This window comes from Lissotriton vulgaris, chromosome 2_2, assembly GCF_964263255.1.
Source record: "Lissotriton vulgaris chromosome 2_2, aLisVul1.2, whole genome shotgun sequence".
NCBI lineage: Eukaryota > Metazoa > Chordata > Amphibia > Caudata > Salamandridae > Lissotriton > Lissotriton vulgaris.
Window position 1 is genome coordinate 212,189,524 of NC_141688.1, and position 17,091 is coordinate 212,206,614.

At 43.4% G+C, this 17,091-nt stretch overlaps 1 protein-coding gene across 1 annotated transcript in view; it reads left to right on the top strand.

Moving 5' to 3' along the window:
- Window positions 1-4,778: 4,778 nt before the first annotated feature.
- LOC147729256 (SH3 and multiple ankyrin repeat domains protein 2-like) overlaps window positions 4,779-17,091 on the top strand; it is a 2,641,300-nt gene continuing 2,628,987 nt past the window's right edge. Inside the window, exon 1 of the mRNA XM_086959557.1 lies at window positions 4,779-5,007. The gene's annotated coding sequence lies outside the window, so the exon portion shown is untranslated. The remainder of the gene's footprint in view (window positions 5,008-17,091) is intronic.

Genomic DNA, 17,091 nt, shown 5'->3' on the forward strand with positions numbered 1-17,091 from the left:
CTGCGTTATCTGATGTGATGTATTTGTTTATTTAAGGCTTCTTTCAAGTAGCAGGCCTGTCAAATTTTTGGGCCGTGCAGTTACATACTGTAAACTAACCTGGCAAAGTAGGGGAGCTTCTCAAGACTGTCTGCGAGCTACTGGTTGCTCGCGATGTACCTATTGGGGGTTCCAGGTTTAAAGTGACATCACAGGCATGGCTCAGTGAGTCAAAGGCTTGTTGTTGGAAAATGGCAGTTCAAACTAAGCCTAATTTCAGCACTTGTTTTAGTTGCGGGTACAAGCACAGTATGTAGCGCTAGAATATTTTCTTTCTTACTTTTCTCTGAGCATTAACAAGGGAAGCCAGGCTCACATGGGAAATGTTTCCCACAACGGTCTTAGGGATAATGTTCCCACACTGCTTGGGCTGCAGCAGCAACGGTGTTGCAGATTTACAATACAATCAGCTTGCAGTAGCAAGTACGTGCTAAATGTGTAAGCGTACACCGGCGGAAAGCGAGTATCCCGCGGCACCTCATTGGTGGGAACAGCAAGGAGATAAAAAGTGCGTTTTGAATGTGCAGGTAATGAGTTTCTTCCCCCAAGCGCAACGAGGGTCGGGGGGACGAGCACAACGAGGGTCAAGGGGGTGGGCGGACTAGAGCACAACGATGGTCAGGAGGGTGGACGGGGGGACCTGTGTGGGGCCAAATCTGCCTGAAAGTCCCAGTGGGCTGATAAGATTGCCGGCAGCTACAGTTCTCAGCGTACGGTTCAGGCTTGGAAGCAGCACTACGATGCTCACAGCCTTCAATCCTTGGAAATAGAAGGTGTGAGGGGTACAGGTCCTTGAAACAGCGCAGCGTACAGTTCCCTTTCACAGTCACAGTCTGTGGTAAGGGTGGAGCGTACCTTCAGCGAACGGTTCCCTTCACAAATAACTTACGTCGCATACAGTCTACTTTGAAAGCGAAGCGCGCTGTACCTTTACTGTGGTGTCCAGGGAATCTTCGAGGCGGACGGCGTTGAGGATGGTTGTCCCAAGTTGCAGTGCTTTCCCAGGGGGTGAGGCGAGCTGCGGCTCGAGGCTGGGCAGGTCACGGGTCACTTGGGTCGGCGTGGAGTTGTGGGTGCCGGTCCTGGCTCCGCCTACGCCTCGATCCTGAAGGAGAGAGCGGCTGAGAGGGGTAGTAAACAGCCACCTCCGAATGACGGGGAGAAAAGGGCCGGGACATAAAAAAACGACAGAAACGCCCACAAATCTGCTCCCGCTAAGATTGAGCTGCTCAAACATAAAACATCTACTGAGACACGGACAGCGGGAGGGGGGGCGGGAATATGCGGCATGACGAAAAAAGGGGCGGAACTTAAAAAAAGACGCGGAAACACCCTGAATCACGTTGTGACGGGGAAAGAATGATTGACAACCAATCTCTTCCAATGGCTAGCCTCCATTTATGGAGCTAGCCAATGGAAGAGAAGGCGGGACAAAGCCCCACACTGTAGGATCAAAAGATTTCGCCTGCGCCTGCACTGCTGCGCAGTGCTACGGCCAGGCGAAACCTAAAAAGGGCCTACCCCATATTCTAGTTTTATGAATCCGAGAGGAATTTTGGTAAAAAAGAGCTTAGCAGAGCGCAAACTTCTAGGAGAATTATAGAAATAGATTCCGAAGAAAGAAAAGGACCTGCCCCCTGTTCTAGATTTATCGATCCGAAAGAATTTTAGCAAAACAGAGCTTAGCAGAGCGCAGACTTCAGGGAGAAGTATAGAAACAGATTCTCGCTCTCGAGTACCCAGGGACAGTCCCATGCAGTGTGCTACGTACTAGCAATAAGATCCCAAAGGTAATCCTCTTCTTAACAGGGATGCCAATGCAATTCTCTGAGAAATATATGCATTTTCAGAGAAAGACTGAGCACTGTACGGGCGGATGCATTCTGAACAACCTGCAACCTGCCAATAAAATAGTCAGAGAGCCCCAGATATAGTTCATTACCATAGTTCAGTCTAGATGGAATTAGAGCCTGAACCACTAATTTTCTAGCCACTAAAGACAGGAAGTACAAAAACTACTGAAGCATATGTTATATGCCAAAGCAGATTACCACTACTGTATTCACTTTTGAAAGAAAAGAAAGTTTCCCATCAAACTTGATACCCACATTTTTTTACAGAGTTAGTGTGAATAAGTGGTGGGGATGCATGTTTTAGCCACAAAGTCTGCGAGGGCTCTCCTGATCTTAAACTGAAAAAAGAAGGTCAGTCGACCCTGTGTGATATTTCAGTTGGTGGAAGAAGAGCCATTAAAAAACTTTGGTCAGACAATTTCTGAATTTCTCCCCATGAAATACTTTCTCTCTTTCCCATAAGAATAGTAGCTGCATGTCATCAGCCTAAGATACTACTTTAGCACCAAGGGTCTCAGCCAAGCATGCTAGGGGGCAAGGAGTGTGTTGAATAGAGAGGGGCTCATTGCAGAGCTCTGAGGCACTCCTACCTTGAGTTCTACTGGTCCGTCAGAGGAAGGAGGTCCTCACACCTCTTGATCTCTATCTTCAAGTAAAGAGGCTAGCCATTTCCATGTGTGTCCTCTAATCCCGATAAACTGGAGGTGAGAATTCGTATTGAATGCTGCTGACAAATCCAGCATAATTAGCACAGATTTACCACCAGCAACAAGGGTACATCTGATAGAATTGACCACCTCCACCAATGCTGTTTCCGTACTACAACTGGGGGGAAAACCATGATTGGCTTGGCTACCGCAATACATTGCTGGGCAAGTTATTTGATACAGTCTTTCAATACTCTGTGCATCCCATCATTTGCAACCAGGTTGTCATCCTAAAGCAGACATTTTCGACTACCAAAAGTTACAAAGTGAAGAATAAGAAATCTTCACCACAACTGTATCCAGCGGCTCAGCAATGAGGACTTCTTTTCCTCAGACACTGTCAGTTGCCTTGCTCCACTGTACTTTGCCTTCTTAAAAATGTTTCCTTGAAACTTCTTCTACGACCTCAGGTAAGCCAAGATAGATTTACTGTATGTATCCAAAACATTCTCCTTTGCTGTCAGCCGTGAGATGCTCTGGTCCGTTTCTTCCAATTTCATCAGGTCAATTGATCTTATTAGTAGCCTGAGAGGAAAAGGGGTTAACAACAATTTAAATCTCAAAGTACAGTGTAATCAATAAAATCACACAATAAAAGTCCTACTTGGACAAGATGCATACCTATGCCAACTGAAGACCTTCTTTTCCAGTACTGTGGACTACCTGTTGAAGTCCACCGCACTGTGTAGGTAGTGTGGTGGATGTCATTGGGTCGTCCTAAGCCCTAAAGCAGTTGAAACGTACCAAATCGACACAGCCTGAAGTCCTGTCTAATAAGAATAGACAAAAAGTTGCAGGGAGATACTAGCCATATTACAGTAACTTCTCTGTTCCATTATTGCATGGAAATCACTTAATGTCACGAGTGTTTTAGATGAGTGGTTGTATGTATTTATGCTAGTTGTTCATGGGATGCATTTATGGTCTTGGTTCAGGTTGTTATGTGATGTGGTTGAGGCACATATAGCCTTTAATAGAAGTATAGGTTAGTGCATCAGAGAGTATGCTTGAAGTGAAGTTAGAAATTGTACAAGTTTTGAATTGTAGGATTCTTCAGGTTTTGGATTTTTAGGTCATACTAGGGTTTTTTATGGGTTTAGGTTGATGGGTGTAAGTAATATGTTGCATGAGCTATGTTGTAAGTTCAATAGGCTTGAGCAGGGAGTGTATGAGCACGTTATGTTGATTGAGTTAGGGATTTCAGGGTGTTAAAATGCATTTTAGGGGGTATATTAGGTATTGTACATATTTGAGTAACAGCATTTATGTATTTTGGATAGGAATGTTTGAGTTTTGATTGAGCGTGTGTAGCTTTCAGAGATGGTTGTTTAGAGTAAATCCCTGTTAGCGTTGTTATGTGTGTGGCTTTAGGGTACAGATAATCCATTTTCGGGAGTATGTATTGCGTTCCTGTTTTACTCTGTGGGTTTGGTTTACAGATGTAGGTGCCTATAGATTCTAGTTGTGGGATGTATTGCTGTGGGTTAGGTGCGTATTTTTTAGAGTCTGTGTCTGCTTTCATTGCGAGAGTGCGTCGTTTTTGTATAGTGCCTGTATATCCTAGTTGTGCGTAGAGTGCGTAGTTTTGTGTTTAGTGCCTGTCTATGCTAGTTGAATCCTGGAATATGTTTTGGGTAGGTTTTGTATGCGTTTAGTTGTAACTGATTATTGGAGCTAGTTATAGATAACGTTGGCTGTTTTTTAAGCATTTGTTTTAGGCAGGAGATTGCATTGCTTGTGTGCATATTTTTGTGGACTTTAGGTAACGGATTGTATGGGGTTTGTGTAGGGTGAATCTGAGGCAGTATAACATTAAATTGGTGTGATTATGTCAGACCTTGCCTGGTAGGTTTTTTGGGCGAGCATTGTAGTTATTTCGAGATCTCTCTTAGACGTGCTCTGGAGGCAGTGGAGAGTTAGGAAGTGTGCAAACATCCCTTTGCAAGGGGTGTTACCCGTCTTCCCTGATCTAAACAGGGATTCTCTGTGCAGAAGAGGGGGCGTTATCAGCGACAGCCGCTGTAGCGCTGCAGCCCCTTCCTCTCGGCACGCGCGCTCCCTTGCTGCAGGTGTGCAGGGCTCTCGGCTGCCAGCGCGTGCCGCGCCCTCCCGTGCTGCTGAGCTCCTTCCATCCGCACCTACCGGCGCGCGCCCCCGTCGCACACCTGTCCCCGGGGTAGCGCGAGCGTCCTGGGAAACTCGGCGCGCGCCGCTCCTCCGCGCTGGATGCTGCAGCTGCTGCTGTTTCCACACGCCTCGCGCCTCGTATACCTTGGTTTTTGGGGAACTTGCTGTACTTCTACCTCTCCTGAAATAGCCGGATGCCCCCGTGGACTAGTTTGCTGCCACTGAACCTGCTGCACCTGTGGGAGGAGCAAGAAACCCCCCTCAGGTGTGAGGGGGCTTAGGTAAGCACCACAAACCCCCATTCATTATCCATTGGAATGACCCCGTGCTTACCATGTGCTTAGCAAGGCTAAGGAGCGGGGCAGACCCGGCAGAGTGCACCAATTCTAAGACGGAGGGGGCAGGCAACGCTGCCAAGCGCTACGAGAAGAAAGGTGCCCTATTTTGTTACTGGCTCAACTTTCACTTCTCTGCCGCCTGTCTCAGCACTTACTTTTATTATTCACGGCCACAAATCACCTCGGTGGGGCATGGGTGGGTGGCAGCTGGTGGCTTTCTGTGGGCAAATGAGTATTTGACAATGTAGTGCATTTGTTCTGCTTCTCCTACTTTTTTTCTCGGAATTCAAAGCATTGCAAATTTACAGTTGGAGCTCAGCACCCCCAACGTCCCTCGAGTCTTTGGAGACCCCCTCGTTGTTATGGGTTACCCCAACCTTTAGTTTTGAAATACAAGCCCTAGTTTCCTACAGCATGTTTCATCTTTGTTTGTCTTCATTCTTCTAAATTTCTGATTGCACTCCATACATTTCAGTGATATTTTATATTTTCTAAAAAACAATTCTTACGCGACCCAAATATGCAGTGTACCTGCAATGAAAGAATTGAATTTTAATTAGGGACACAGCAAAACATCTAATTTTATAAGTGTTCGTGCTGTTGGCAATTAATGGAATGAGGCCATTGTGAAATTAATGAATTTGCCCAGGATCACACAATTAGGTCAAGTTGTGCAGCCGGAAACAGGTTCGGGTTTCAGTTTCCACAGTGCGCATTCTAATCCACAGACATCATCTCAACTCTAAAGTGGACATATACATTGGTTTTTTCCAAAAATGAAAACAGACAAACGCTTATGGAGATACAAAACACTTGGAAACGTTGGCAAGTACATGGATCTAAAAACGAACTGTGTTCCACGTTAGCATTCGCAGAGAGTGGTGGGTTTTTAGAAACTGACTTCAAGGCAGTGTGCCAAAACCTCTCTTCATGCAGACAATCCAGTGGAGGAATAGGTCACTTCATTTGTTTTCAAAGTTAGTAGCCGATTTCGGGGAGATTATATTGCTTTTTGTACAAGACAGAAGATGTTTGTTTTCTCTATTCATTGCATCCCAGATATGTGCCCCCGCCCCCTAGTAAAGTAATGCAAACATTTCATTTGCTTTGTGCAGAAAGGGAATACAGTTCAGTCTGTGGTATCCGATGCAAAAGTGATCTTTAATATAAGGTCAGTTGTAAATACAGAGTGTCACTGTGTGTGTGTGTGTGTGTATATGCATATTGATAAACCTATCTAGACAGTAACAGGGTGCTCTACATACAAATACTATGGTTTATTTGTATTATGTCACATGTAGGGGAAGATTGCCTGTGTCTATACACTTCCTGGTATAGCCAAGTAGCTCCATACATTTGTTGGTAGTGCTCATCCGTCAACCCTGGGTACAATGTGGGGATGCCCAGATCCAGGCACCTTCCTTGCACCGTTGACACCTCACCTTCGGACTCCGGAGGCTTCTAGGCGTGTTGCCGCCAGCATCCCTCTAATGAAGGCTGTGTGTTTGTCATCCTCCGCGGCGCTGAAAGTTTGAGAGATGTGCAGCGCGCGGGAAGGAGTTCTTGTTGCCATGACACGCTTCCAGGCGGTGCATTGGAGGCCGCCGCGGGATCCGTGGCAGTGATGAGCATCTTGACAGCTTTGTGCTGGGGGGGCACTGCCCCCCCCCCCCCCCCCCCCACTTGCCTTGGAGGCAAGACGGAAAGCGATCCATCTCAGCAAGGACCGCGCGCGCGCGGGCTCTCGGGCACAGCGGCTCAATTTCTGATTCCAGGGGATCAATTTGGGAATTTAAAGCCGAGGTGGCGCAAGAGCTTGAGTAAATAGGGCAGTCCTTTGGGGACCAAAGTCCCCGTCTGTGTAAACAAGCACTGCTTGCGCAAAGTGGGATGTATCGAGAAACAGCCGGGCAGCTGAATTCATGGTCAGCTGTGATTTAATGAGTTTCGATTCTGTTTGGATGGAAGCATTTAGCGTGCTGGGAATTCCTGCTGTGGAAGACTGCTGGAATTCAGAAAGGTAAACTTTATTATCTATATAAGCATCTTTCTTTACATTGTGGATGTTAACTTCAAACCTCTGGCAACATTCTTTAAAAAACAACCTGTTATTCGTTTATTGCCCCCAACTAATGTCCTAGCAAGCTGATGGTCCATCTGTCGCTGGAATGAACAGCAGCGAGGAACGAACACTCAGTTACTACGAGCAATTATATCAACAATACTTTTTCATGGAAGCCCCCGGCGGCTCATGCTAACCGCGGCGTCAGTGACTTTTTTAATTGGACGGCTGGCAGGCGCGCGCTCGCGATGAGCCTTTGAGTGGACGCGCAGTCTTTAACCCTTCCACGTGCCACGTTTTTTATGTCAATAGAAGCGGATTTGGTGATTGCTGCCTCGGAAGTGTTTCAAGTCAAGGCGTCCTATCTAGAGCGCGAGGCAACTAGGGCGCGTGCCACGTGCTGCCATTCATCATAATTGATGGTGCTCTGAGAAGCGTGGAGGGTGGCTCGAAAGAATGGGTCGGCACGCAAAGCTGGATAGGTGTGTAAGAAACAGACTGTGATGGAGGGGTGATGGAATACACTAATGCCCCTCGGTACTGGGAGGGTATTGAACAACATAGAACTAATATTGCAAGTGGTCTGCTTATCTGTGATCTCTTTTCCAGGGGTTGTGCTTGTTTCTGCTTACTTGTCTAGTATAAATATATTACACTTTCACCTGCAGATGTGCTGATGACCGTCATGGCACACAGTGCTCGTATGCTGATGACGGCTCCTGGCCGTCATGACCGCACCCGCGATCGGAATGTGCCGCACAGGCGCAGAATCGCGGCCGCGCCCAAGGGGTTAATGAAGCGGTGTGCAAAATATGTTTTCCCGTCTGTCATTTGGGATAAGACAGTACAGGGAATAACTCTGGTTTCTGTGATTCGCTTCCACATTTACGAGACACCGTGGAAACTGTGGACCATAGCAGTGGCTTACAGGTAGATAGCCGATTGCCTGTTTCCCTACCCTAAGCTGGGCAATATTCCTAGGGCCTGTTTCACAAAAGTAAACTTACACTTTTGTGTAAGTTTACAATTGTCTGTTATTCTCATAATTATTTTGCGAGTAGTATCTCTACGACTGCGGGGTCTCAGCACATAAAAAGATAGGACAGGCCTATATTTTGATGTGCGAAGACACTGCAGTGGTAAAGATACTACTCACAGAATACCTTTGTAAATAGCAGACAATCGTAAACGTACCCAAAAGTGTACGTTTACCTTTGTGAATCGAGACCCTTGTGTTTTGCCTTGTGTGGCACCCTTTGAGCAGCACTGCGGTAAATGCAAAATTACCACTTTTTAATCCTTTCTTTAAAAAAATTGGGAATTTTCATCTTTCCAGAAAATATTCCAGAACAGATGGTAGGCCGTGCTGGGATACCAAATCCATTCTGACTTGCTTTCCAGCACCTTTACAAATAGTCTAAAAACAGTGGTGAACCCACTTAGCCTGAAAGGAGGCCAATCATACTTGTTAAGACAACACATTGTTTCAGCGATTCTGATTGACTGTTCTTCATCCAATTAGAGTGCCTCTGTGCTTTCACTATTATGTTTGACTGATGGGCATCAACAACAACAGCTGTAGCCACCCTGTATCTTGTACTATTTTGTGGTCCACCGGGGCGTGTGCAGCCCAAACACAAGTGTTAATCCCTACAGAGTCTGTTCCGCAGGTTCATTTTTATCTCACATTCTGCTTCTGCTGTGAGCCTGGAGCAGACAGACCAAAGCAGGAAGAGATTAACCTGCTGGAAGAAATGCACAGGATTAGATGACCTCACAGCAAGTTTTAAAATGATAACCCCCTCTAAGAAGGTACACAGGCCCCAAGCAGTGAATGGGTTAAGCATGGCCTGTATCACTTTAGAAATTAGTTGACGTAATTACATTTGTCATATGTACCTTTCTGATTGGAACAGAGCTCCTACTTACACCCATAGTCACAGACTTTGTTAAGGAGTCTTAATTTATTGTGCCTAATGTTTTTTACTTCGAAGCTGAAAGGTTCCCGGCAGGTCTTTATGTATTTCCTCTCAATGAGGCATGCCGCCTCATTACGCCCTAGGCTCTGGAGGTGGCTAATGTGGCATGGCGGTGAGTTCCTGGCCCCTTCCAGAAGTGTGTGAAGATGGAACGTCTGCTGACTTACAAATTATACGCATTTGCATATTTATTTCAAACTTTGAAAGCTTTGTGAGGCTTGCAAACTTTTTGTTGAAGAGGTAGCTTTAGTGAAAGAAGAAATAGATTCTGTTGTACAAAATGCCACCAGTCTAAAAGCGTTGCCTTCTCAGACGCCGTCACCAACCTGAGAGTGGTCGCCAGCTAGGAGCGCCTTACCTTCTCCCACCCTTCCCTACCAGGCAGAGCTTTGCTCTTCTGCAGGAAGGGCCACCGCATGGAAACTGAGTAGCACCCCACCCACCCTCAGCCGCATTGCCCCTTATTTGGAGTAATTCCTTCTCCATCCCAGACACCTTTTTACCCAATTTTGGCTTCCAGCTGCTGGATGACCAGCTATGTGACAGTAGGACGTCCTCTGGCTTTTCAGCCTCACCTCAGGTGAGGTTAGAATCTATGCCTGCTTTTGTGAAAGGTGTAGCTTCCCGTCTTCATGTTTTTGTTATGTCAGTAGCGAATCATCTAGAGTACATCCATGTCATGCTCTGTGCCCTGCTGCTAAAGTTAAACTCCCATGCCCCCATTTTAATATACGACTACAGACAGCTTTAGGTGCTGTATGACACCATGTCGTCAATTCTTTAAAAAAGAACAACAAGTACAGACAGCGTGGGCTCTTGGGCCATCCCTCTTCAGGAGTCATGTGCTTTTCTTGGTTACCCATTGCCAGGGCCAGCTGTTCATCAAGGCGCTGACATTTCCTGGATGGTTACAATGTACCATTTGTGATCCCAGTAGGTTTTGATAATGAGAATAAAATATAAATTTTGTTCAACTGTGGATATTACATGATTCAGTGTGTGTGATGTGTTTACTTTGTTGACACAACAATTTAATTGCTGATTGTTGCCTTTTATTTTAAGTAGTGGTTGTCATTTTGATGTCTTAGGCAGTGCAATTTCCCAATTGTACTTGCATGTCTCTTTGTTTTACTTTCCTATCATGATAACTTTGTTGGAATTAAACTGTTTTAGGTTCATAACAGAAAGGTCACCACATACACAGGCTTCCTTAATGATGCAAAGAGAATACTGACCCGTTGTAGTATTTTGCTGTGATTGACTCTGACTTTCTTCACTTATGAAACAAACTTGATCTTGGGACTCATTTTCACACCACTCTTATTTGCGGATGCTGCTTAGTTGTGGAACATCCGGCTTCCATATTGGACTAGTCTAAAATGCTGCTACATAATGGGGGATATTCTTTCTAGGTCAGCTGGTGGACAACACACTCACAATCGGTAATTATTGATTATTTGTTTGAAAGGTTTTATATAACACGAACATGACCTGTCATGGTATCAGAGCGCTATATAGAAAAGCATGCAAAATAAACAGGAAAAGGTAGAATACTAACCAACATGTAAGTAAATAGGTAGGTAGAAACGCAAGTGTAGTATAACCCAAGTCATGGTAGGTATAAAGCTGTACAAAATGAATCAATGTACTTTAAAAACAGTGCAGTAAACAAGAAGGAGCAGTTAGTTTGGGTGGCTTCAGATGTATTGTTGCTGGTAGCTATTCAGGAGCAACCCCTTAACTTATGTTTTTTTTTTTAAGTTTAAGACATTTTTATTGAGTATTTAAAGATAACAATAGTACATATGTTATGCGTGTACAGAAGATATGTAAATGATACGTGCAAATAGGGAGTACATAACATATGCAGTAAAAAACTAATTAGGGTGATGAAAAGGATAAAGAAAATAAAGAAGAGAAAAGGAATTAGGTAAAGGGTAGAAAAGCAGAAAGATAACAAGAAAGAAAGAAAAGAGGGAAGAGAATGAAAAGAAAAGAAAGAGGAAGAAAAATAAAAGAAAAAGGAAAAAGGAGAAAAATATATGTGGGATTAAATAGGAAGCATTCAAGAGGGAGAATTAGAAGAAAGATAGGATGTAAAAGGAAGCCAAAGAAGATCAGATTTAATTTTTAGGGGAGTAGAAGAAGAGGCAGCAATAGAGATCCTGTGTTCATCACATACAAAATTCCACCAAGTAAGAACAGTAATCTTAGAGTTATCTTTCAAACACGATAGAATGACTTTGAATGCAATAGAGATGAACAGGTCTAACAGTCTGGCAGAAAAGCTTATAATATCAACATCATCGGATAAAGAACCTAGCAAAACATTCTGTAAGGTTAATGGAGCGGAACAAGAGAATATATTCATACAAGTCTTCCAAACTTCCTTCCAAAAAGAGGAAACAAGGGGACATTCATATAATAAGTGTTTAAGTGTTCCAGTTTCTTTAGAACATGACCAACAAAGGGTAGATGAAGTTTGGGAAAACTTATGAACAGTAATAGGTGTGATAACGACTCTATGATAAATAAAAAACAAAGATTGAGTAATTCGAGCAGCAATAGATGTTTTGAACAGTTTAGACCAGACACGATCCCACAACAAAACAGGGAAAGTAGTATCTAGGTCATTTTCCCATGCAATCTCAACAGAAGATTTGGGACGATCACCAACATTCGAAGTCAAAATTGTATACACATGAGCAGCTTTGGGTTGATGGCTGGAGAATAAAGGATAGAGAGGGGAGGTAGGGATAAAAGAGGGAAAGGTAGCTGGAGGTGAAAGGGAGGGTAAATGAGATAGAATGGCAGTCGTAATAATATTGTATTCATTGATAGAAGAAGAGGGCAAGTCAAATAGGTTTTGCAATTCCAAAAAGGGAATGAGAGAGCCATCAACAAAAAACTGATAAACAAACACAATATTCTTCTCCTTCCAGTGTTTGAAGTAAAATGATTTACCTTTGTAACGAAGGAATTTGTTATACCATACAACAGATGCTAAAAAACATTGCAAAGGGGAAAGGTAAGAGGAGAATACATTGGATATCACAGTTTGGGAGTGCTTTAAAATAGGGAATTTAGTTAGAAAAGAACAATTTGACATAAAAACAGTATGCTGGAAGGAAAAATCCTTCAAGAGAGAGCGTTCTCGAAGAACCCAGGCAGGTATAGGGGTGTCTTGAAAATCATAAGCCAACGAAAAGGCTTGTCTAATCAGGAAGGCTAAATGATAAGTCTTAAAGTTGGGAAAACGGATTCCACCTTCCGATTTGGGGCGCATCAGCTTAAGCAGGGCTATACGAGGATGTTTATTAATCCATAAGAATTTGGAGCAAAGGGAATTTATACGGGTGAAATAGGAAAGGGGAATTTTAAATGGAAGCATAGAGACAGTATATAAGACATGAGGAGCAATCATCATTTTAATCGTGTCTAAACGACCCCACCATGAGAGAAATAGGGGAGACCAACTTTGAAAAAGGGATTGAAGTTTCTGTGTAAGAGAAGCAAATGTAATTTTGAGGGTTTCTTTCAGGGAAGGCGCAAACCAAATACCTAGATATTTAATTTTGGTGGGACACCACGCAAAGTCAGTGTTATTAAACATGTATTGATAACATAGCGTATTGAGGGGTAACACTTCAGTTTTGGGCAGGTTCAACTTATAACCCGATATGGCGGAATACAAGCGGACCTCCTCCAAAAAAGGGGGAAGAGAGGATTCCGGGTTTGACATATAAACCAATACATCATCTGCATAGGCTGATAATTTGATCTCATTAGAGGACAATTTAAACCCAGAGATGTTCGGATTAGAACAAATTCTTTCTAGGAAAGGTTCGAGACACAAAATAAATAATAAGGGGGATAAGGGGGATCCTTGTCTAGTACCTCTTGATAGGGAAAAAATGTTTGAAAATTGATTGTTAACCTCTTCGCCGCTAATGACAAGGGTAACTCGTCATGGACTTTCCATTGATTTCAATGGAAATTGCAGCTAAAGAGTAATTGTACCTTAGCACTAAAGGGGTTAACAAAAATGCTAGCACATGGTGAGGAATAAAGGAGTTTGACCATTGAGATAAAAGAGGGACCAAATCCAAACCATTGTAAGGTATGAAACAAAAATTTCCAGTTGATGCGGTCAAACGCCTTTTCCGCGTCTAAGGAAAGGGCTGCTAGAGGAATTTAAATTTTTTTACTGTTGGAAATGATATTGGAGAACATGCGGGCGTTATCAGCAGCAAGTCTACCTTTTACAAATCCAACCTGATCAGTTTTAATTAAACAAGGGATAAGGGAGTCAAGACGTAAAGCTAGAATTTTTGCAAAAATTTTGCAGTCATAATTGATTAAAGAAATAGGGCGATAATTTTTACATTGGGAGGGATCCTTGTCAGGTTTGGGAATGATAATAATTAAAGCATCCAAAAAGGATCCAGAGGCCTTCGCATCCAAAATAAACGAGTTAAACAGTAGTAAGAGTTTGGGAGCAAAAACAGTGTGGAAAGAGGAATAAAATTCTACGGGAAGGCCATCAGGACCAGGCGCCTTGGATTTCTTAAGCGAATTAATGGCCCGAGTTACTTCCTGGAGCGTGATTTCTTTTTCCAAGAGAGCAAACTCATCTGGAATGGACAGGGGGGGGTGGAAGGCCAGCAAAAAATGACGTTAAATTAACAGTGGAGGGTTGCGTATCATCAGTATATAAGGCTTGATAATAGTTATGAAAAACTTCAGCAATATCCGAATCCGCATAAGCTAATTTGTTTAGGGAGTCATTAAAAACTGGACCAATATTTTTACGTTCTGACTTTACTTTCAAATAGTTTGCTAGCATTTTTCCCGCTTTATTTTGGCCACCATGAAACTTGGACTTTATTTTAAGCAGAATGTTACAGGCTTCATTTGTAATTATCTTATTCAAGTCTGTTTTGGCAGAAATTAAATCTTGAAGGGAGGAGGGAGATTTAGATGAAAAATATATATGTTCCATGGATTTAATTTTTTGAAGTTGCTCCTCATATTTTTTCCTATTGAGTTTCTTTTTGTTAGCAACAAAGGAAATAGTAAATGCCCTGAAGGCAGCCTTAAAAGCATCCCAGTTGTTCGGAATGGAGGTGTCAGAGGGGACATTAAAGGAAAAGAACTCTTCAAAAAACTCCACACTTCTCTTCATAAAAATCGGGTCAGAAAGGAGAAAGGAGTTAAATTTCCAACGACTAAATTTGGAAGAGGTAAGGGAGAGGTCAAGAGAAGTAAAAACAGGGGCATGGTCGGAAATAAAAATGGAGCCAATTTCAGAATTTTGGATTGAGGGGAGTAACGATTTACTAATCATAATATAGTCAATCCTAGATCGGGTAAGATGAACATTAGAAAAAAAGGTATATTCCAACACATCAGGATTACATAATTTCCATGAGTCAAATAAAGGACGCGAGGCAATGGCTGATTGAAAGCTCTTATGGGATTTATCTGGTTGAAATTTACTGGAAGAGAGTCTATCAGAAAAAGGGTCTAACCATTGGTTAAAGTCACCGGCGACAATAAAGTCAGGGGAATCAATGGAGGAAATCAAAGTTTTAATGTTGCTCCAGAACCCAGGGTCAGGACGTGTCGGACCGTATATATTTAGCAACACCAGAGTCTTATTATGGATAATTACCTTAGCCATTGCCCAGCGTCCTTCATCATCATTTTGAGTAGAGATAATCTGTACATTTAAAGCTTTATGAACCGCAGGAGAAAACACAACTTGGCCCACCCACTGTCTCTTCAGTTTTAAAGAATCTACATCAGAACAGTGCGTTTCTTGAAGGAAAGCAACCTGTGAAGTAGGTTTAGATAAATGAGACAATACCTTTTGACGCTTGACAGGATGACCAAGACCTCGCACGTTCCATGAAACAAATTTACACACCATGGGGGGAGAAGGAGATGGGCGACACGTGAATGGAACACATGGTAAGGAAACATCTATGGAAAGGGAAATAACAGAGACAAAAAACATAAGGGGAGGGAACTCTCGGAAAACTCTCCACAGAAAAACATGACTGACAACGATTTAAAGAGGGTGTCATGAAAGAAAACACTTGAAGAAGAGATCGCATAGGAACAGAGAAACATAGAACAAAGAAGAAGAAGAAAAAAGAAAGGAAGAAAAGGCAAACGAAGAATAGAGAGAAACATATAAACAGAACAAGGCAAAGAAGCCTGGTCTGAGAAGCGAAAAGCAAGAAAGACATCCGGAGCAAGGATACGCCAGATAGGGGACAAACCCCACGAGCTACCAAACGAAAAGGACAAAAATAGTGATAAAGAAAATTTTGTGAGAGCGACAGCAGTAGGATATAAATGAAAATTAGAGAGCAGAGTCAAGGATAGGCCACAAAAGGAGGAAAGTAACCACCATGAAAAGAGAAAACATTAAATAGAAAGAGAACATGAAAAATAACAATTAGTAATATTCAGATAGCAGTGTTCATCGTTGAGGGAGAGATGCTCTGCAAATAATCATGAAGTTTCTGAGGATCATCGAAGGAGCTGGTTCGACCATTATGGGTGATCTTGCAAAAGCATGGATGTAGAATGCCATACTGTATGTTCAGTTGACGCATGAGGGGTCGAAGATTCAAGAATTCTTTTCTCCGGGCATTAGTCGCAGTTGAAAGGTCCTGAGAGATAAAAATGTTATGCCCTGACCACTGGAGTCGTCGCTTGAGTCTGGCAGCTTTCAGAATAGACATTAATTCCGTGAATTATAGAAAGAGTAAGATGATGCCACGAGGTTTAGTAGAATTAGAGTTTAGACGGCCAAGACGATGAGCCCTTTGAATGTTGAGAGGGTGTGACGCAGGTTGGAGATCTAAAAGATCCCGTAGAAATTTTTGCATGAAAGACACCATGTCAGGGCCTTCCAAATTTTCTGGAATACCATAAACGCGTACGTTCTTTCTTCGATTGCGATTTTCCAAATCCTCGGTGTGTAGCTTGAGTTTATGGATTTCTTGCTCCAGCAGTGGAATTTTAGTAGAAGCATCCTATATGTCACTAACCCTCTGCTCCAGATTTAAAACTTTGCCCTCCATAACGACCCAGCGGTCTTCAATTTGTTTGAGTCTCTCATTAGTGGCGACCATGAAAGGTTGAAGGCCGCGAACCTCCTCGAGGATGGAATCCAAAACAGGATTTGAGGTAGACTTAATGGGGGAGGGCGGATCATTCTTGGGCCTTTTTTGTTTAGCACCAGTTTGAGAGAGTTTAGAGTCATTGGCCATGATGAATTAGTGATGTGTGAGTAGAGAAACAGTACAAGCGCAGCACAAAGTAAATGTTGATAGTTTTAGCAGCAGGCTCTCCCTCAGAATGCCGCAAATAGAATGGGCCGTGGCTGTAAGAGACAAGCTGAATGGTGGAAGTTGAGGAGTGATGAAACACAGCAGATTTGAGGAGTTGGCACAGAGCTATGAAGAGACTTGACCAGGAAATCACCTTATGATTTTAAAAACGACGAGGACATCTCCAGAACATGAAATAGTATGGGGCACTTAGGAAGTGCAGTGAGCAGTAGAGCCAACACACCCAGAGCGAAGATAACACTGCATGCATGAGAGAGGAGTGAGAGAGTATTCAAAATTCGGCAAGCTCAAAATGGCGGCATCCTCTCCTGACCTGACAAAGCATTGTGAGGCGCAAATTGCATGAAACAGTCACGAAATTGCCAAAAAAGACATAAGAGCGCCAAAGGAGAAGGAAGAGTTACCATAAGCAATGCTGTAACGTGATAGCCAACCGGGGAGACAGAGCGGTAAGAAAGTACCGCGAAATGGGCTCAGCGGCCAAAATGGCGGCCGCCCGCCTCACGGGAGAAAGAGAAAATACCGCTAAACAGAAGAGTCTTCCCTCGGTAACCGCGGTCTCAGGATCACGGAGCCTTCCGCTGCCCTTGTAGACTTCACAGGGGTTCCGGGAACGGAG